Source organism: Entelurus aequoreus, linkage group LG04 (genome assembly GCF_033978785.1).
Source record: "Entelurus aequoreus isolate RoL-2023_Sb linkage group LG04, RoL_Eaeq_v1.1, whole genome shotgun sequence".
NCBI classification, from domain to species: Eukaryota; Metazoa; Chordata; class Actinopteri; order Syngnathiformes; family Syngnathidae; genus Entelurus; species Entelurus aequoreus.
In genome coordinates, this window is record NC_084734.1 from 21,204,181 (window position 1) to 21,225,920 (window position 21,740).

The window sequence follows — 21,740 nt, forward strand, 5'->3', positions numbered from 1 at the left end:
AGCTAGTATAGACACTTACATCATGTGTTGCGTTCATTGTAACACTTGTATAAGACTTTTAAAGTCATTTTGATAGTAGGCTAATATAGCTAATATAGACACTTACTTCATGTGTTGCCTTCATTATAACACTTATATAAGACTGTTAAAGTCATTTCGATAGTAGGCTAAAATAGCTAATATAGACACTCACGTCATGTGTTGTCTTTATTATAACACTTATATATGGTTTTTCATTTTTTGCGGCTCCAGACAGATTTGTTTTTTTGTATTTTTAGTCCAATATGGCTCTTTCAACGTTTTGGGTTGCCAACTCCTGGTCTAGCATCATAAAATTACATCATTTCGGCTTTGTCCTCCCTTTTTGCCACCGTAGGATGTTGTTTGTTGCAACTGTGCTGCCCATTATTTTTCCACTCGTAACATGGACACGTAATGTGCATGTTTGTCTCCAACCCTGGCACTCATGTAGTTCATTGAGATGATTCAGCTCATTCCTGCACTATGTCGCCCGACGGAGACTCTATCAGCAGTCTTGGACATTACATTTCCTCCCTGCAACGTGTGTATGGTGTTGATACGCTCCAGGTTCATGCCGCCCTTTCAGGCTTCCGCACATATGTATATAAAGCATTGGGGAAGGGGCTCGGGAGTGTATATCAGGCTGATGCACTGTAGCCACCTTCACAGCTGTGGGCTGAGTCCCTTAGGAAGAACTCCGCCAGCCATTGCTTTAGAAAAAAAAAAAAAAAAAAAAAAGAAGTGCCAAAGCACATCTGGGTCCCAGCAGGTGCTCTGCAGTCCCATGATAAATTGTTGTTTGCTGCAATACCCCAGGACTGGTGTCTTGGCGCAACACCATGCTACTTAATTCACCTTAAAATGAAGGCTCTGAATGATCTCTGCATAACAGGATGAAAGGACCCATAGATGAGTTCTCTTCATGTATGTTTTGCTCCTGAAATGCAATCTGGCAATAATTTCCCGTAATATCAATTACTTCTTTTTTACCGTATTTTCCGGACTGTAAGGCGCACATAAAATCCTTTTAATTTTCTCTAAAATCGATAGTGCGCCTTATAACCCGGTGCGCCTAATGTACGGCATAATTCTGGATGTGCTTACCGACCTCAAAGCAATTTTATTTGGTACATGGTGTAACGATAAGTGTGGCCAGTAGATGGCAGTCAAATATAATATATACGTGTAGACTGCAATATGATGGCAATATGACTCAAGTAAACAACACCGACATTTTATATGTTCCATTGAAAATATAGAACATTACACACGGCGCTCGAAAAGCAATCAAAATATTTTTGTACGACTTTAATAATAATTGTACCCTCTTGGTGTGATGTCATCTACAGCTGTGTTTCTTAACCCTCCTGTTGTCCTCGGGTCATTTTGACCCGCCACTGTGTTAAAAACAAAAAAAAAATCCCCTAAGCGATATTTTTTTAACTTGAAATTATATGACTTTTCCTAGCTCGGCACCAACAGTAGAAAAAGTGAAATGTTGCTTTTATTCACATTTCCATGTAAGCTGTACAAAAAAATTTACAAAGGTGGTCTTCGGGTCAAAATGACCCGTGAGTCACAAAGTGTTGAAACCAAAGTCACAGAGTTATTTATACATCACAGAATGTTACAATGTTTTAGTTGTTATAGTCCATCAGTAGCAGAGCTTTCCAGAGATTATAAAGGTGCTGCAGATCACAGGGCCCCGAATTATGTCTGTGCTGAAGCCATGAGTGTGCGTTATACCGCTGAGGAGGCTCTAGAGCTAAATTTTTCAGATGTCCAGCAAGACAACTCTGATTCAGAAGAGGAAGTGGAGGATGTATCAGGAGAACAAGATGGGGAGGAATACAACCCAGAGCATGATGAATCATCTTCAGAAGAAGAAAACCCTGAAGCTGAAAGAGAGACTTTCCTTTCAAAAAATGGCAAAATAACATGGTCCTCAGCAGCATATGACCATCAGCAGGCATGCAGAACAAAACATCACAAAGATGACCCCAGGACCCACAAGGTATGTCGTTTCTCATGCGCATTACATTTTCTCTACATTCTGCCGGTTTATCACACCAGCAATTGAAAAAATAATCCTGGAGATGACAAATTTGGAGGATTTTCGCAAATATGGAGACAGCTGGAAAAAGATGGATGAGACTGACCTGCAGGCCTACTTAGGGCTGCTAAGCTTAGCCGGTGTATACAGGTCCCGAGGTGAGGCTGCAACTAGTCTATGGGATGCAGAGAGTGGAAGGCCAATTTTCCGAGCCACAATGCCACTCAAACTCGTTCACACCTACTCAAGACTGATACGATTTGATGACTGTGAGTCAAGACCAGCAAGACGTGTGACAGACAAACTTGCAGCCATAAGAGAAGTCTGGGACAATGTAGTTCTTCTGAGCACACTGCAAACAGATGGTGACGTTAGCGATCGTGATGACAGGAAGCCAGTCATCATCCTAGACTACAACCGCAACAAGGGAGGTGTGGACAACCTAGATAAGGTGATTGGAACATACAGCTGCAGAAGGATGACTGCCCGCTGGCCCCTGGTCATCTTCCACAATATCATTGGTGTTTCCTCCTACAATGCCTTTGCGATTTAGAGAGAGACCAACCCAACCTAGATGTCTCGTAAGCAGAACAAATGGAGGGTGTTCCTGGAGGAGCTGGGAAAGGCACTTGTAATTCCACTCATTGAAAGAAGGAAGCATGTCCCCCACACAGAAGCCTCAGCAGCAGTTGTAAAAGCTATTCAGAGTGCAGGAGCTCCTGATCAACCTGAGGATCCAGCTACCACAGCCACTTCCTCAGCTAGGGCAGGTAAAAGGAAGAGATGTCAGTTCTGCCCTCAAAAGGACTGTAAAACACATACTGTGTGCTGTAGGTGTAAGAAATATATCTGCAAAGGCTGCGCACTTGCATACTGCCCTAAATGTGCCAATTAGGGTTAGTTAATTAGTTAATTAGTTAAATGGGTTATGTTATTTTTTAAATATTTTTGTATTGTACATTGTCTTTAATTGTTCACTGGAGAAAGAAAAGAAAGAAACTGAGTCATTGGGATGAATAAAAATGCATTCAAAACGCAAATTGTTTTGCTTTTCTTAAGCTATAGAAATGAAGTGAAGAGGGAAAACTCAGTTATTTACACATTTTGTTGTGAATGACAAGTTGTTTCTTCAAGCAAGATGACATTTGGTGTTTGAATTCAATTAAGCTTCTTATATTAGGGGTTTTGTGAAGACGGGTCATTTTGACCTGGAGGACACGAGGTGTATACAGGAAATGAGGACAACACAAGGGTTCACCTTAGGGGGCCGCCAACAAATATCTGTTTCTCAGCAATACTCAGTTGTAATACACTTTTCCACCACTTGTGGCAGTAATGACAATATCAAACAAACAGAAGACGCCTGGAGCTGAAGTCATAGAGACTATTCTTAAGAGCAAAAATTATGACTAAAGTGATAAAGCTGTATTTCTATTTGCACTTTAAATGTATTGACAGTTTAGTGAAGATACATATTCACTATCAATTTAGTTGATTTATTTTGGCAAAACTTAATTATACGTAAATTAATTGTTCTAACTTGTTTCTAATAATCTTGACCAGAGCCATAATATAATATAATATAATATAATATAATATAATAAGCCAAACCAGAGTTCATGTGTCAAATAAGAACTATATAATTATTGCATATGATTTAAAATCAAAAGTAAGATTCCTAGTTTAGAGTCAATATTTGGGTGGGCCCCCGGACTCTTTGTAGTAGAAAGGCTGGGCCCCGAGGTCAAAAAGTTTAAAAAAGTTTATTTATTTATACATTTATTTAAAATTTTAAAAAAAGCCCAAGTATTTACGGCCTTTGCTCAATACTTTGTTGATGCACTTTTGGCAGCAATCACTAGTCTTTTTGAATACGATGCCACCAGCTAGGCACACCTATCTTTGGGCAGTTTCAACCATTCCTCTTTGCAGCTCTTCTAAAGCTTCAACAGGTTGGGTTCGGAAGTATTGGTTTTCATCCAGGATGTCTCTTTACATTGCTGCATTCATCTGTCCCTCTATCCTGACTAGTCTCCCCATTTAATTATACTCTGTGTTTCATGACTTGCCGCTCTTGTTCCCTGCCTTTGCTCGTTTACTCTGTCTAATTTTAAATATATGTCAGATTTTTTCACTTTCATTCAACATTCTTGTTATATTGGTATCCGTCTGTGTCTTACCTGACCAGATACTACATGTGGAAAATAGCAAATGTTTCTACAACCAAGCTCGAGGCATCCTTGGCTTTACAAGAATAATGTTTTTGTGCCTTTGTCTCTGTTGTGAATACATCAATTTCTAATTCCTAATCAGAATCAGAAGTACTTTATTAATCCTCGAGGGGAAATTGAGATTTTCCGCACAGTCCTATTCAAGAGCAGACAAACATTACAAGGAGACAGAACAGGATCGCTGACGGGTCTGCCAACTTCCAGCCCCCTTTACAAAAAAAGGTGAGGAAAGGTAAACGCTTTGAGTAAAAAAATATTCAGTCTAAGCCTGGGCCTCTAGAGAGGGGGTCCTGACTGTGGCCAAGGAAATAAACCTCGTAGCCATAGCACACATAAACATGTTACATAGAATCAACTAAACTTGCAACAGAGGAGATGGAGTGTGGGCTACGGAAGCAGGCTGCTGCTGTATAAGCGCTACTCATCCGTCCATCGCCTCTAAGGATTCTAGTCAAGGGTGTTAGATGGGGGTTGGGGGTATGTGTGTGTGGTGTATATTTTTCACGGATGTATGTCTGTGTGTGAGCCTGCAGCGTGTCTCTGTTCCGCGGCCTTGGTGTTCTTGCAGCCGCCAATCAGTCCAAAGTCAACAACAGGAGTGTGTCCATGAGAGACAAGAAGGGAGTTTGTTGTGCCTGTCCTTCAGGAGAGTCTCAAAGCCAGGGAAACAATCCAAGTTAGAAGGTTTTTTGTGCGGGTGAAAAACAAAATTTGCTTTTCACTCTAAATTGTCTATTACTGGTCCTCAAATTCATCCTGCAGGGCAGACGGTCCGATGTTGACCAAATCACAAAGTGTCCACAGTTCTGCCCGCATCTTCCAATCATTCGTGGCAGCTTTGGGGTACTTTGAAGACTGCCGGCAACATCCAATTTGTCGAGAAACCAGAGCAAGGCTTACTCCAATCAGCAGATGGTGGTCATAATTCCCAATAGGTGGATATCTTCACATCCTCGACTGAAAGGGTCGCCACTCCATCTTCTCCCAAGAGTCCGTCGTTTGTCTGGCAACAACCGCTCCGTCAAAACAACCCAATATCTTGTCAATTTTGTTGGGAGGCCAGTTAATTAGTTCCAATATTTAGATTTGGGGAGCAGTGCAAAAAGAGGCAACAAGAAAGTTAAGACAAGACAAAGAAGCCAGCACGAGAGATAATGGAGAGGGAAGGGGAGCGTCCGCCCTCGATGAGTGCCAGTGAGAATGCTTCACTGTATTGGCCTGGTAATGAGAGGTGCCTGGTTTCCTCCAAACAAGACCAGATAACTTTGTTTCTCATGGTCTGAGAGTCTCTCTGGTGCATTTTGGCAAACGTTTCACAAAAAAATGGTTTCCATTTATACCATACAGGCCTGATTTGTGGTTTGCTGCAGAGATGGTTGTCCTTCTGGGAGATTCTCCTCCCTCCACGAATAAATGATCCGTGATGGGCAGTAACGAGCTCCATGTAGCAAAATCTACGTAGCTTAACTGCATTTCCGAGAAGCAGTAGCTATTCCAGTAGCTTGGCTATTTTTAGATTCATGTAACGTAGTAGCATCCATAAAAGCTACATGCTGCAAAGAGAGAAAATGGACGGCAAATCCATTCATTCATTACTGGAAAAAACAAAATAAGGACAAACTGCATGACTTGGTTTACGTCAGGATGAGTCACGATTGGCTAAGGGCAGGGCCAATCAGAGGCAAGACACTTTTAAAAACCAGAAAGCAAAATCAAAACACATTGCCATGAGACCAGGGTCTTGTTTAAATAGCTAGATTTCTTCCAGAGTGCATCAATAGACCTAGTGGCCTAGTGGTTAGAGTGTCCGCCCTGAGATCGGTAGGTTGTGAGTTCAAAACCCGGCCGAGTCATACCAAAGACTATAAAAATGGGACCCATTACCTCCCTGCTTGGCACTCAGCATCAAGGGGTTGGAATTGGGGGTTAAATCACCAAAAATGATTCCTGGGCGCGGCCACAGCTGCTGCTCACTGCTCCCCTCACCTCCCTCGGGGTGATCAAGGGTGATGGGTCAAATGCAGAGAATAATTTTGCCACACCTAGTGTGTGTGTGTGACAATTATTGGTACTTTACCTTTAAATGACATTATTTTTGAACATTTTATAAATGTTTTGTTTTGCTTTGGCTGGCTAACAGCTGTTTAATTTTAAATGAGTTTGCAAACATTAAAAAACCCCAAAAAACTTTTCACATTGTCATTGTAATTTTGAGAACAAAAATGAGTTTATTCCATAACAAAATGTGGAACAAGTGAAGCGTTGTGAATACTTTCTGGATACACAGTATATACAAGTAAGAACTTTACACTACTTTATCTTAGAAATGGCAACAGTGCAGGATGAATGTTCCATAACAAAAAGATAGAGGAAGCTTATCAACACGGTGTCGACACGGACTACAAAGGCGGACGAGTGCAAATTTTCAGGACTTATGCAGATCTCAAATACACATCAGCAGGTACCAGAAGGTAAGAAAAGTTGGCTCTGCATAATATTGCTAAACAAAACGCCAGATAATGTCTTACCTTATCCACACACCATAATACTTGTGTGTTGAAGCACAGCACAATCCATCAAGCATTTCGATACATTTTTGAGCGCCGTGTGTAATGTTCTATATTTTCAATGGAACACATACATTTTTGGTGTTTACTTGAGTCATATTGCAGTCTACACGTATCTCTTATGGTTGACTGCCATTTACTGATCACACATCATTTAACGGGGACGGCGTGGCGAAGTTGGGAGAGTGGCCGTGCCAGCAGTCTGAGGGTTACTGGTTCAATCCCCACCTTCTACCATCCTAGTCCGTTGTGTCCTTGAGCAAGACACTTCACCCTTGCTCCCGATGGGTCCTGGTTAGCGCCTTGCATGGCAAGTCCCACCATCAGTGTGCGAATGTGGAAATAGTGTCAAAGCGCTCTGAGTTCCTTTAAAAAAGGTAGAAAAGCGCTATACAAGTATAACCCATTTCAACATGTACCAATAATTGTAAGCACAACCAAAATGATTCCGTACATTAGGCGCACTGGGTTATAAGGCGCACTGTCGAGTTTTGAGAAAATTAAAGGATTTTAAGTGCGCCTTATAGTCCGAAAAATACGGTACATTTAAAAACACGTTCTTGTTGTTCAGATAATACGATATGCTTTGGTGTAAATAATTGCATACATTTTGCTCCACAATACATTTATGTTCCGTTTTTTTTTTTTAGCCTGTCTGCAAGATTTTCGTTTCTGGAAGAGTTCCTAGATTGCAAATGAAAATATGCCCACCCTCTCCAAAAGTTTCACAATTTATCTTTTCAAAATGTTCACCGTTTAAATACAGAATCTTGAAATCGACAAAGTTGTTTTTGTTTTCTCATACGTCGCCAAAAAAAACCCTTTACGAACACCATTTAGAGCAGGGCTTGGCAATTATTTTGCCTCGGGGGGCCACATTTAGAGAGAAAAATGTGCATGGGGGCCGGTAAATCTATTTTTAGGAACACTAAAACCTAACCTGACAATAATTCTGATTGAATGATAAAAACGTAATGACAGACTGCCTTAAAAAACAGAATGGAGTTTTACATTTTTTACTAAATGAGACAACCAGAATGTTCATGAACATAAATGTGGAATTTACAATATTAACTATGAAGGATAAAAAACTGAATATTGAACGTCACACCCCCTCTTGATCGACATATTTTACAAAAAGCGAAAAGCAACAAAAATGCTACAAACACAGCGAAATATGAACGCGAATGGTAAAAAACAACACCTACAATCTGATATATTTAATATCTCACTAAGCTTTAGAACTTTGTTGTAAAAATCTGCAGTGAAAACATCACTGCAGATCATAATGGCAGCTACAGTTTCCATCTTAAATATCTAAAAAAGTTTTGGGGGAATGTCCGGCGGGCCGGATTGGAAAGCTTAACGGGCCGCATGTGGCCCCCGGGCCTTAATTTGCCCAGGTCTGATTTAGGGTCACCTGGTCAAAACATTAGGTACACACTGCACGTCGTACATCTGTTGTGCATCTGCGCTATTATGCATGTACCAAGATTAGATGAAAATAATACTTTATTTTACTTTTTCTTTTTCTTTTTTCTTCATCATTGCTGGAAGTACAGTGTGGAAGGGAAATAACATGATTTGGGACGAAGATGCTACCAAAACACATATTACGCAGTATGAAATTGTCTCCAGTCTTCTGTAAGATGCAATTCCAATCTTGTGATTGTATCTTTAGAAGTATTATAACTGTGAAATAACAACAATTTTGTTAGCATTAGAGGGGCCCTTTAATGGGTAGACGGATATGTCCACATATTATCATGGTTAAAATGCATCACCTTTCTCAATGGGTTTATGTTATTTAAAGGGGAACTGCACTCTTTGGGGGAATTTTGTGTATCGTTCGCAATCATTATGAAAGACATGACGACGGATGTATATATATATTTTTTTGCATTCTAACTCGTAAATAAAAGTCAGTTTACAGCGGAGCCAATGGGAGGTCCTCTATTTCGAAGTCCATAAAACCCAATAAAAAACAAACATCCAAAAAGCGCCAACAATGCTCCATTTACTGTACATTTTGTGACATGAATATTAACCAAGTGTTAGTGATATTGTTATTATAAGCGCTAACGCACACAAACAATTTGTAGCGGAGCTGTGATCACAAGTTTGTGTGCCTGTGTTGACATTATCGAGTGGTAAGCCGCTTCCTTGCTCCCTGTAGATTTTTCTAGTTCATAAAATCCCGCCTCTCACCTGGATAGTAGAAGGATGAAGACGCATTCCGTCAAGTTGGTCCACTTTGATAGCCGGTTTAATCCCAGAAATGGCGAGGACGGTTTCGTAAAGGCACTTTTCTTTGCGAGGATTATGAGTCATTCTTCATCTAAAATGGAATATAACGAGATTATATCAATCCGCATCCTAATGACAGCAGACCTTGTTCAGTAAGTGATATTCTATTATATTTGTTGGCTCTCATGAAGTCTGCAGTGAGTAATAATCAGTGATGTTGTTAAAAAAAAAAGCAGCATTTTGCTATAATTTATTTACTGTTTAAAATCCATTAAAAAAGAATAATGTTTTTTCTTTTACAGAATGATTGTGAATCAATCAATCAAGCTTTGTTGCGGACTCCAAAGTCTATGTATACATGCAGTACATAAAACAAATAATACATATAAAAGGCATTATCATATATTAAGGTTGCCCTCTGGTGGGTTCTCCTGACCACCACACACTGGCACGAGAGCCCGGTATTCTGGATTCAATAATGTTTTATTAAGTCCACTCTGCGGAAAACACACTCGACTTTTCAGCCTCAGTCTCTCTTTCTGCTCTGTTCTGCTCTCTAGCGTGTGTGTCTCTCTCTCTCTCTTTCCAACTCCCACCCCGTGTCTCGGTCCGGCTGCTGCTAATAAGGGCGACAGGTGATTAGATAACCAGCCACAGCTGGGCAATCTACTCACCTGCCGCTGGCTTCGAGGCCGGTCCTTACACACCCCGCTCCGCGGCAGTCGCGCAGACCACACCCCCTTCCACAAAAGAATACAGTATAAAAGGCATGATATGATATAATATTAAAACAGTGTATACTCAGTAAAAGACATTGAGTAATGATATAATGATATGCAAACTTCCCCCAAAAGTGCAGTTTCTCTTTCAGTGAGTTTGTTGTTTGTAACTTACTTGTTTTTATTTTCCATGTCATATTTTGGTGAAAAATGTGAATGGTGTGCCAAAAACTTCCTGGGAGACATATTGATAATTCAAATGAGTAAGGATTAACACCACCAAGTCCATTGACAACACAAACATGTTACAGGTGGATACGTACAAAACCCAAAACCAGTGAAGTTGTCACGTTGTGTAAATCATAAATAGATATTTTTGGCAAATATTAGCTCATTTGGAATTTGATGCCTGCAACATGTCTCAAAAAAGCTAACACGAGTGGCAAAAAATACTGATAAAGTTGAGGAATGCTCATCAAACACTTATTTGGAACATCCCACAGGTGAACAGGCTAATTGGGAACAGGTGGGTGCCATGATTGGGTGTAAAAGCAGCTTCCATGAAATGCTCAGTCATTCACAAACAAGGATGGGGCAAGGGTCACCCCTTAGTGAACAAATTTGTGAGCAAACTGACAGTTTAAGAACAACATTTCTCAACAAGCTATTGCAAGGTACAGTATGTACGGATTTCACCACCTACGGTCCGTCATATCATCAAAAGGTTCAGAGAATCTGGAGAAATCATTGAATGCCTGTGACTTTCAATCCCTCAGGCGGTACCGCATCAAAAAGCGACATCCATGTGTAAAGGATATCACCACATGGGCTCAGGAACACTTCAGAAAACCACTGTCAGTAACTACAATTGGTCGCTACATCTGTGTGTGATAGTTAAAACTCTACTATGCAAAGCCAAAGCCAGAGTCCACATTTCAAATTGTTTTTAGAAACTGTGGACGTTGTGTTTTCCGGACCAAAAAAAGAAAATAACCAGCCGAAATGTTATAGGCGCAAAGTTCAAAAGCCAGCATCTGTGATGGTATGGGGGTGTATTAGTACCTAATACATTGGTAACTTACACATCTGTGAAGGCACCATTAATGGTGAAAGGTACTTACAGGTTTTGGAGCATCATATGTAGTCATCTAAGCAAGGTCTTTTTCATGGACGCCTCTGCTTATTTCAGCAAGACAATGCCAAGCCATATTCTGCACGTGTTACAACAGCGTGGCTTTGTAGTAAAAGAGTGCGGGTACAAGACTGGCCTGCCTGTAGTCCAGACCTGTCTCCCATTGAAAATGTGTGGCGCATTATGAAACGTAAAATACCACAATGGAGACCCCGGATTGTTGAACAACTGGGAAAGAATTCCACCTGAAAAGCTTAAAATCTTGGTCCCATCAGTTCCCAAATGTTTACTGAGTGTTGTTAAAAGGAAAGGCCATGTAACACGGTGGTCAAAATGCCCCTGTGCCAACTTTTTTGCAATGTGTTGCTGCCATTAAATTCTAAGTTAATGATTATTTGCAAAAAGAAAATTAAGTTTCTCAGTTCAAACATTAAATATATCGTCTTTGCAGTCTATTCAATTGAACATAAGTTGAAAAGGATTTGCAAATCATTGTATTCTGTTTTATTTACCATTTACACAACATGCCAACTTCACTGGTTTTGGGTTTTGTAAATAAAGATGAAACAATCACAAAGTCTGTTCCTATGCTGTCAGCAATATAAGCTCAAACACATTAGGTAATAATGTGTAGTGCTCAAGTAGTGTCATCGAACAATATCTTCACGAATAAACTCACTTGCATATTTTTATGAATGCAGATTCTGGATATTGCACTAAATGATTACCCAAGGGCCTTGGCAGTGTTCTGCACTCTCTAAGTGCTCTTGTTTTCATATTTTTATGCGTTTACAGTATAAAAATTAGATTTGGCCTGCTCCTCCTCCTCCTCTTCCTATCCATCCACTGTGCAAGTTGTGAAAAAAGAGCTGTGTCAAGAGTTTGGGCCCCTTAAGAACAAACATTGTTTACATTTTTATTGAAGTGAGACTAGGACAAAATAGGGATAATCGAATGTCACTTTGTCTCGTCTTTGGACTCTTTAATTTCATCGAAAAGGAAGCTTAGTCAACAAGCCAATGCGATACAATATCTCATAAATTACAATAAGGTATGCAAGCAATTAAGGAAATGTGAAAGCAGTGGTTACTGGTCACAAACCTTATCTCCTGTTCTTTATGGAACGCTTTGTGTTCTACCGTACACAACAATAAACACTTTTGTTTTTGCTCCCATTCTTTACGAGTTGAACTCAAAGATATAAAACGTTTACCTTTTAAAGACCTATTATTTACAAATATTGTTCACAAATCTGTTCAATGGGCGACTTCTCCGGTGAGTATGCTGGCTATGCAAGAAATGGGATGTTTTTCAGCTTCCAGGAATTGGGTACAGACCCTTGCAACATGGGGCTGTGCATTGTCATGCTGCTAAATGAGGTGATGGTTTCGGATGAATACCACAACAGGATCTCGTCACTGTATCTCGGTAAAATGCACTTGCGTTCGTTGTCCATTGCATACGCCTGCCCATACCATAACCCCACCCCCACCATGGGCCACTCTACCCCCCCCCCCCCCCCCCCCACCCCGCCCCCCTTTCGGTGAGCTGTGGAGTCCCACAAGGCAGTATATTAGGGCCTTCACTGTTCCTAATATACATAAACGACTTGTCATTGGCATGCGACTGTGAATTGTTCTTGTTTGCGGATGACTCGGCCCTGCTGGTATCGGACAAGGACAAGTCACAGGTGGAGAAAATCCTCAGTGCTGAACTCTGTAGAACTTGCACCTGGCTCACTGACAACAAGCTATCCATACACTTGGGTAAAATGGAATCCATCCTGTTTGGGTCCCACATCAACCTTAAGAAAGTCAATGATTTCACTATAAAAGTGGGTGACATTGTTATCACCAGGAAAGATGAGGTCACCTACCTAGGTTCCATTCTAGAGGCTAATCTTTCCTGTGATAAAATGGCAACCAAGGTAATCAAAAAGGTCAACCAACCAACAAGATTTCTCTATAGAATCTCCTCTCTGGTCAACAAAAGCACCATGAGGATTCTGGCGGGAACTCTCGTCCAACCCTTTTTCGATTACGCATGCACCTCCTGGTACCCTAGCACCTCCAAAACCCTCAAATCTAAACTCCAAACATCCCAGAACAAGCTAGTCAGATTACTTTTAGACCTCCACCCCAGATCACACCTCACTCCTACCCACTTCTCCAAAGTGGGCTGGCTCAGGGTGGAGGACAGAGTAAAACAACTTGCACTGAGCCTAGTCTATAAAATCTGCTACACCTCCCTGATATTGAAGTACATGTCAAACTACTTCCTTAACGTAAATGACCGCCATAACCACAACACCAGGGGGAGCTCCACTAACCACGTTAAACCCAGATTCCGATCTAACAAAGGTCTTAACTCATTCTCTTTCTATGCCACATAAATGTGGAATGCGCTCCCAACAGGTATAAAAGAAAAGGCATCTCTATCCTCCTTCAAAACCGGAATAAAAGTACACCTCCAGGTAACTTCAACCATAAACTAACACCCTCCCCGGATTGTTAATAATCAAATGTTTTTCTTATGATTTCTGATATCTCTCTCTCTATGTCCACTAATTGCCGTACATATCCTACCAAGTCAGACCTACACTGTTTCAATGTCCATTTCTCTGATGATGCAATTGTTGATGCTGATTGTTGATGACAGAAGTGTTGATACCAACCAAACCTAACCCCCACCCCCTCCATATCCCACACCCCGGATTGTAAATAATGTAAATATTGTAAATAATTCAATGTATATACTCTGATGATTATCTTGTGTGATGACTGTATTATGATGTTAGTATATATTTGATAGTATATATCTGTATCATGAATCAATTTAAGTGGACCCCGACTTAAACAAGTTGAAAAACTTATTCGGGTATTACCATTCAGTGGTCAATTTTACGGAATATGTACTTCACTGTGCAGTCTACTAATAAAAGTTTCAATCAATCAATCAATTTGCAACGTTGACATCAGCCACACAGGCTGTCTGCCATCTGGCCTGAACAGTGAAAACCAGGATTCATCTGTGAAGAGAACACTTATCCAACGTGCCAGACACTATAGAATGTGAGCATTTGCCCACTCGAGCCGGTTACGACGACAAACTGGAGTCGGGTCGAGACCCCAATGAGGACGACGAGCATGCAGATGAGCTTCTCAGAGACGGGTTCTCACAGTTTGTGCAGATTTTATTTGGTTATGCAAACCAATTGTTGCAGCAGTTGTCCGGGTGGCTGGTCTCAGACAAGGTCCTGGGCTAGTGTGTTACACGTGGTCTGCGGTTGTGAGGCCGGTTGGATGTACTGCCAAATTCTCTGAAACGCCTTTGGAGACGGCTTATGGGAGAGAAACACACATTCAATTCACTGGCAACAGCTCTGGTGGACATTTTTGCAGTCAGCATGCCAACTGCACGCTCCCTCAAAACGTGCGACATCTCTGGCATTGTGCTGTTTGTTAAAACTGCACATTTCAGAGTGGACTTTTATTGTGGGCAACCTAAGGCACACCTGTGCAATTATGTTTAATCAGCATATTGATGTGCCACGCCTGTGAGGTGGGATGGATTATCTTGGCAAAGAAGAAATGTTCACTAACAGATTTGGACAGATTTGTGAACAATATTTGAGAGTAATATATATGTTTTGTGTATAGTAAAAGTTTTATATCGTTGAGATGAACTCATGAAAAATGGGAGCAAAAACAAAACTGTTGTGTTTGTATTTTTGTTTAGTATTCTCTGTTTAGACTTTGGTTTTATGTTGGTTTTGACCCCAGAATGCAAAGATGGCAGGTAAAAAAAAGAAGTTCCTAACCAAAACTAGTAGAAGAAGAAAGTGCAAAAAAAAAAGCAAATGCTGCATGGAGGTTGTAACTTAAGATCAATTATCCAGCCCAGATTATTATTATAGAGATGACGGTGCCGGTTTAAAAAGCAATGCAATTGGCAACTAGGAAACAGGTGTTACCTGGTTGCCAATCAGAGACAGGTGAGGGAGAAATTGTGGCAAAATGAGGCAAATAGTAAATAGAAACAAAAATAAAAGTGCCACAGAGGAAATAAAACAAAATACCAGAAACTAATAATGATTGTCATGAGGGGTCATGACAATCATTATTGGACATAGAAGGTGAACTATTATTGAATAGTTCACTTTACTCAGTGCTGCCAAAAAACTGAATGCAGCACTGAATTATAAAGATAGGAATAAGAACCATGTTTTCAAAATCACCATGAACAAGCTCAGAGTTTTCAGTGAAATACAATTGTTTTAATCATTATTGTTAATGTTCAAATAATTATAACTATTATTGAAATATTATATTAAATATTATATTAATGTTACTAACAAAAACTATAATATCATTACAGTACAATGTAATCAAATTAATAAAATTGTAGTTTTTAGCAAAGTGTTGTTCAAGTGAACCTCATCTTGATTAAATTTGGTGAAAAGCTAACGTATTTTTCGGACTATAAGGCGCACTAAAAATATATATTTTTTCCCCCTCAAAACTCGACAGTGTGCCTTATAACCCGGAGCGCCTAATGTACGGAATAATTCTGGTTTTGCTTACCGACCTCAAAGCTATTTTATTTGGTTGATGGTGTAATGATAAGTGTGACCAGTAGATGGCAGTCACACATAAGAGATACATGTAGACTACAAATAATGGCAGTCACACAGAAGAGATACGTGTAGACTGCCATATGACTCAGGTAAAAAACAATATTTTATATGTTCCATTGAAAGTATAGAACATGACAGACGCCGCTCAAAAATATTGGATTGGACTGTGCTTCAACATACGAATAGTATTATGGTGTGTGTATATGGTAAGACATATTATCTGGCGTTTTGTTTCACAATATTATGCAAAACCAACTTTTCTTACCTTCTGGTACCTGCTGATCTGTATTTGGGATCTGCATAAGTCCTGAAAAAATGTGTGCGTCCGACACCGTTGGCAATAGGCTTCTTCTTTTTCTCTATCTTCTTGTTATGGGACATTCATCCTCAACTGTTGCCATTTCAAATATAAAGTAGTGTAAAGTTCTTACTTATATCTGCCATGAAAGCGCTAAAACATACCGGTATAGTGAGTAACATTATTCACCCAAGGAACTTTAATTATTAGAGAGTTACGGACGGTTTTTGTCACAGGACACATTTCCGGCGTTGTTGTTGCACTAGTGAGCCATGGATGAGGAGATGCTGCTCCATTATTGATTTAAAGTCTGAATGTAATTAAAACAATTAGCTCCTTCTTTTGCCACTTCTTCCACTGCCGTCCTTGCACGCTACACCGCTACAACAAAGATGACGGGGAGAAGACGCCAGAGGTGTGGACTCGAGTCACATGACTTGGACTCGAGTCAGACGCGAGTCATGAATTTGATGACTTTAGACTCGACTTGACCAAATGTAAAGAGACTTGCAACTCGACTTAGACTTCAACATCAATGACTTGTGACTTCACTTGGACTTGAGCCTTTTGACTTGACATGACTTGCTACTTTCCCCAAAACCCAAAGCTTAAAAAGTTATTTGGGAACGCTCCGTATTTTTCATTTTCTTCGTCTGTGTCTATCAGCGTGTTGTTTCTGTCAGCGTGTGTGCTCTCAGTACAACAGGCAATCAGATTAGATCTACGTTGTTTTCATCACACAGCATTCATCCAATCAAATTGCAGGACAACCAATGAAGAAGAGTTGTCAAACAACGCAGCAGTGAGAAACAATTATGCCAAAGTTGGTTTTCCTTCGGGTATAAAAACTACGACTTGGTCAACAAAAAACGAATTGCCGTATACAAATCACGCATGTGGAATATTACAGACGGAGATGCAACAACTTCCAACTTCGTTCGACATTTGAAGTTGCACAAAGAAGGGTAAGTTTTGAATGTAAGATAACGTTTATTGGCTAAGTAACGTGACTTTTATTTGCTGTGTAGTTAAATCAGTGAGGCTGTAAACTCACTGCTAACGTTATAACCATAGACATCTTATAAGTAGACGCAGCATCTGCCTACTGGCGCAGACGAGACACGGGGCCGCCATCTTGGAGTGGTGATCCGCTCCACTCAGTGCAATTCATTTGGCAGGAGCAATGAACTGTCAGCGCATTTAATTCATTTTACCTCACTGAATACCACTGATTTTCACATGCTTTTTTGTCATACGTGTAGCTATGATAACGGACACATGTTTTGGCGTGTTTTATTATTCATAGTTTGCTTAACATTAATAGAATATTCTTATATGCTATAAGTGACCAGACGTCCGAGATCAAAACTGGGAATATAATCCCAGAGAAAGGGGAAAAAAACGGTCAGCTATTTTTAAATTGAAGAAACAACATGATTAGGTTATATATACATGCTACATAATCAATGTATGAATACATTAGATATCTATATATCTTATAGACCGTATTTCTGTTGCTGCAGCAGCAGAGAGTTTATTCTGTCTTGACACTTTGTATTGATATTTTGTATTACATTCTTCCCTTAAATTATCATGTTTACAGTGATTGTTATATATGTATTTTTTATGTATGTCGCTTTGGATAAAAGCGTCTGCCAAATACTTAAACATGGACATACCGGTATATAAACACCTGAAAGTCTTTATATCAGCTAAAACCACCAATCTGTTTCATTGGATTCAGAATAAAACCAAATTCTGTTTTACCCAGCAATGTTAGTATTTGAATATTGTTACTTGAAGACTTATTCCTGGTTACAATTATACTGTTAAGAAAGTATTGTCTTATATTTTGCCTAAAATGAGAATGCATTATAATCAATGGCGGCTGGTGAATTTAGTTTTAGGTGGGGCTGAAAGTTTGTAAACCAAACCCCTGTAGGGGGGTCATCCTCCCCCAGAAGATTTCTTTGTGATTTTCACATACAAATATTGAAGATCTTTGCTCCTTCTCAACTCTGTGGTAATATTATTTTCATAAAATACAACCAATAGTACGTTAATGTTAAATCTTACTTGGGAAAAGTAATCCCCCGATTCCTATTTTCAACAGTCCGCTCATTTGAGTAGAAAAACGCTGAACACCAGCTCGGCATCTTTGTTTCCTACCTGTCAACTGTTAGTTTAGGCTGCTCGTCGGCTCCTCATCACCACTTCAAGATGGCAGACGAATTTCTCGCATCACAGCAGCCAATGCTGCGTCTACTTATAAGATGTCTGTGGTTATAACGTCATTGCATACACGGCAATATGTTGCGTCCACTGCAGTTTGCTACCTTATTCATACTTTTTGTCAAGTGATTTGTTTTAAGCAGGGTTGCATGAGGTACCTATTCATAACGTTACGTTAGTCAATGTATCACACACAGTAACTTAACGTTAGACAGCGGTCAGCAGCACCGCATATTTTAGCCACCTACCAAAAGACAAACATAGTCAAATAAAGGTCAGTTAAAATGTATACTATATTAAGAATATGTGTACATATTGCATAGGGCCCTGACATCTAAAAAGTACAACTCTGTTCATTGTTTTGTTCATGTATTTGTTATGTTTTTCATGTGTACGCACACATAAACACACATACAATATGGGATGAGATCAATGAGATAAGGTAAGAACAGGATAGAAACTGCTGTGGGACTAGTTACAATACAATATGCCATGGAAATACAATGTTAACACTTTTGTACAAATAAGTACAGTTGCACTTGTTTTTTCAAATGTGTTTATTCTGTAAAGGAATGAGTTAAATGTTTAAAATGACCGGTTAATAGTGCTATTATGAAGTGCAATGTCAGCACTATTTTTTTCCTGCAATTTCAAATGCACTTGTTTTAATAAATAAATACAGCGTTTTAAAAGCATACACAATATGTGTAAATATATTGGTCTGTGGTTAAAAGGACTTGAAAGGACTCGAAACTCAAAATGCAGGACTTGGGACTTGACTTGAGACTTTCCAGTCTTGACTTTGGACTTGACTCAGGACTTGCCTGTCTTGACTCGGGACTTGACACGAGACTTGAGGGCAAAGACTTGAGACTTACTTGTGACTTGCAAAGCAATGACTTGGTCCCACCTCTGGAAGACGCTGTCGAAAGTGAGCCACGTAGAAATAAGACCGCCCACAAAACGGCGCATCTTGAAGCGACTGTCAGAAAGCAGCTTAAAGACTATCTGTAAAACATCATCCATGCAACATTTTGACCAAATAACCACCATTACATGTTATGTAGACCACAAGGAAGTGTTTTCCATTTAGAAAAAAATAAAAAATAATATGACTCCTTTAATGCACCCTATAATCCGGTGCGCCTTATATAAGAAAAAAGATGGAAAACAACGATTCTTTGACAGTGTGCCTTATAATCCGGTGCGCCTTATGGCCTGGAAAATACGGTAATTAATACAACATATAATTATATGACTCCTTTAAAGGCCTACTGAAACCCACTACTACCGACCACACAGTCTGATAGTTTATAAATCAATGATGGAATCTTAACATTGCAACACATGCCAATACGGCCGGGTTAACTTATAAAGTGCAATTTTAAATTTCCCGCCACACTTCCGGTTGAAAACGTCTATGTATGATGACATATGCGCGTGATGTCAACGGTTGATACGGAAGTATTCGGACCCATTGAATCCAATACAAAAAGCTCTGTTTTCATCCCAAAATTCCACAGTATTCTGGACATCTGTGTTGGTGAATCTTTTGCAATTTGTTTAATGAACAATGGAGACTGCAAAGAAGAAAGCTGTAGGTGCGATCGGTGTATTAGCGGCGGACTACAGCAACACAACCAGGAGCACTTTAAAGATAACAGACGCGCTAGCCGAACGACCTCACCTTGACTTCCTCCGTCTCTGGGCTGCCAACCGCATCGGTGATCAGGTGAAGTCCTTCGTCGTACCGTCGATCGCTGGAACGCAGGTGAGCACGGGTCGTGATGAGCAGATGAGAGCTGGCGTAGGTGCAGAGCTAATGTTTTTAGCATAGCTCTGTCGAGGTTCCGTAGCTAAGTTAGCTTCAATGGCGTCGTTAGCAACAGCATTGTTAAGCTTCGCCAGGCTGGAAAGCATTAACCGTGTAATTACATGTCCAGAGTTTGGTAGTATTGTTGATCTTCTGTCTATCCTTCCAGTCAGGGACTTATTTGTTTCTATATGCAGTAAAGCCCGATGCTATCACGTTAGCTCAGTAGCTAAAGAGCTTCACCGATGTATTGTCGTGGAGATAAAAGTCACTGTGAATGTCCATTTCGCGTTCTCGACTCTCATTTTCAAGAGGATATAGTATCCGAGGTGGTTTAAAATACAAATCCGTGATCCACAATAGAAAAAGGAGAGAGTGTGGAATCCAATGAGCCAGCTTGTACATAAGTTACGGTCAGAGCGGAAAAAGATATGTTCTGCACTGCACGCTAGTCCTTTACTTTCACGTTCCTCATCCACGAATCTTTCATCCTCGCTCAAATTAATGGGGTAAGCGTCGCTTTCTCGGTCCGAATCTCTCTCGCTGCTAGTGTAAACAATAGGAAAATATGAGCAGTCCTTCCTCCGGTGTCGTCACGCTACTTCCGGTAGGGGCAAGGCTTTTTTTTAATCAGAGACCAAAAGTTGCGAACTTTATTGTCGTTGTTCTATACTAAATCCTTTCAGCAAAAATATGGCAATATCGCGAAATGATCAAGTATGACACATAGAATGGATCTGCTATCCCCGTTTGAATAAAAAAAAAAAAATTCAGTAAGCCTTTAATGCGCCCTCTAATCTGGTGCACCTTATCCTCTAAAGGCCTTAGTGGCCACACGCGTGGACAGCACCTTTTAGCTCTTATTTCCAAAATTGTGCACACTACTGAATTGGGGTCTTATGCCGACATATGGACACTTACACTGCTATCTGGTGGTGTCAGAAGAGTATAACATACAATGGAATTTGGAAAAAAAAGTGTAAAAATAAAAATGTGCATGTCACTACACATTAAGTACACGTTTGTGTACTTATGGACTAAGTACATCATATTAAAAAATGTTTTTAGTTTGTATTCTAATTAGGGTCCAATAAGTCCAAATAGCAAAGAGAAATAATTTTAAAAAAAAGCATGTAAACTAACAGCTTGGGCCTTAAGAGGTTATATATGAAAAAAGATCTAAAATAGACCATTCATCGGCAGCGCGCTTGCACCCTTTGGTCCGGAAAATACGGTAATTAATACAAGCAAAGCTGCCATATTTAAGTGTTTTACTTCACTGCAGCAAAACAAAGTCAAGTCAGTTGATCTGGGTTTAGAATATATATTGAGCATAATATTTCCTTTGGGGTAATATTGAATTTTGTGGGTTTAGAATATGTGCAAGTATGACATTTACAGACTTGATTGTTGTGATTGTTAACTTTGAGCCTCCGAGTAAAGCGTTTTGTCAATATATTTTACTTTGACGGCAGACTATTAGTACAGATATTTTGTAAAAAAAAATTATATTTGCAGCTGTACCCTGTTCATCCGTGGGTCTAAGAGAAAACACAGTAGTTGTTTATGCATGTGAATGTTCTGCTCTTCAGCTTTGATTTCCTGACATATTCCCGGGATGCCTTTTTTTTTTTTTTTTTTTTTTTTGCTTCGACGCTCAGTGACATCTTCTTGTATCCGTCTCCTATCTCATCTCACATGTGCTTCCAGGCAGCACGAGGCTCAACTGCCTGCTTTTCATGACGATAACATGACAGAGTGAAACAGACGGAGCTTAAATGTTCTCTTCGT

The 21,740-nt window shown here is 39.9% G+C and overlaps 1 protein-coding gene and 1 pseudogene across 5 annotated transcripts in view; both read left to right on the plus strand.

The window, feature by feature from the left end:
* The window catches only part of LOC133648369 (protocadherin-11 X-linked-like), a 760,657-nt gene that overhangs the window by 20,371 nt on the left and 718,546 nt on the right, over positions 1-21,740 (plus strand). The gene's annotated exons all lie outside the window — the stretch shown is intronic.
* LOC133649172 (protocadherin-11 X-linked-like) overlaps positions 2,649-21,740 on the plus strand; it is a 155,395-nt pseudogene continuing 136,303 nt past the window's right edge.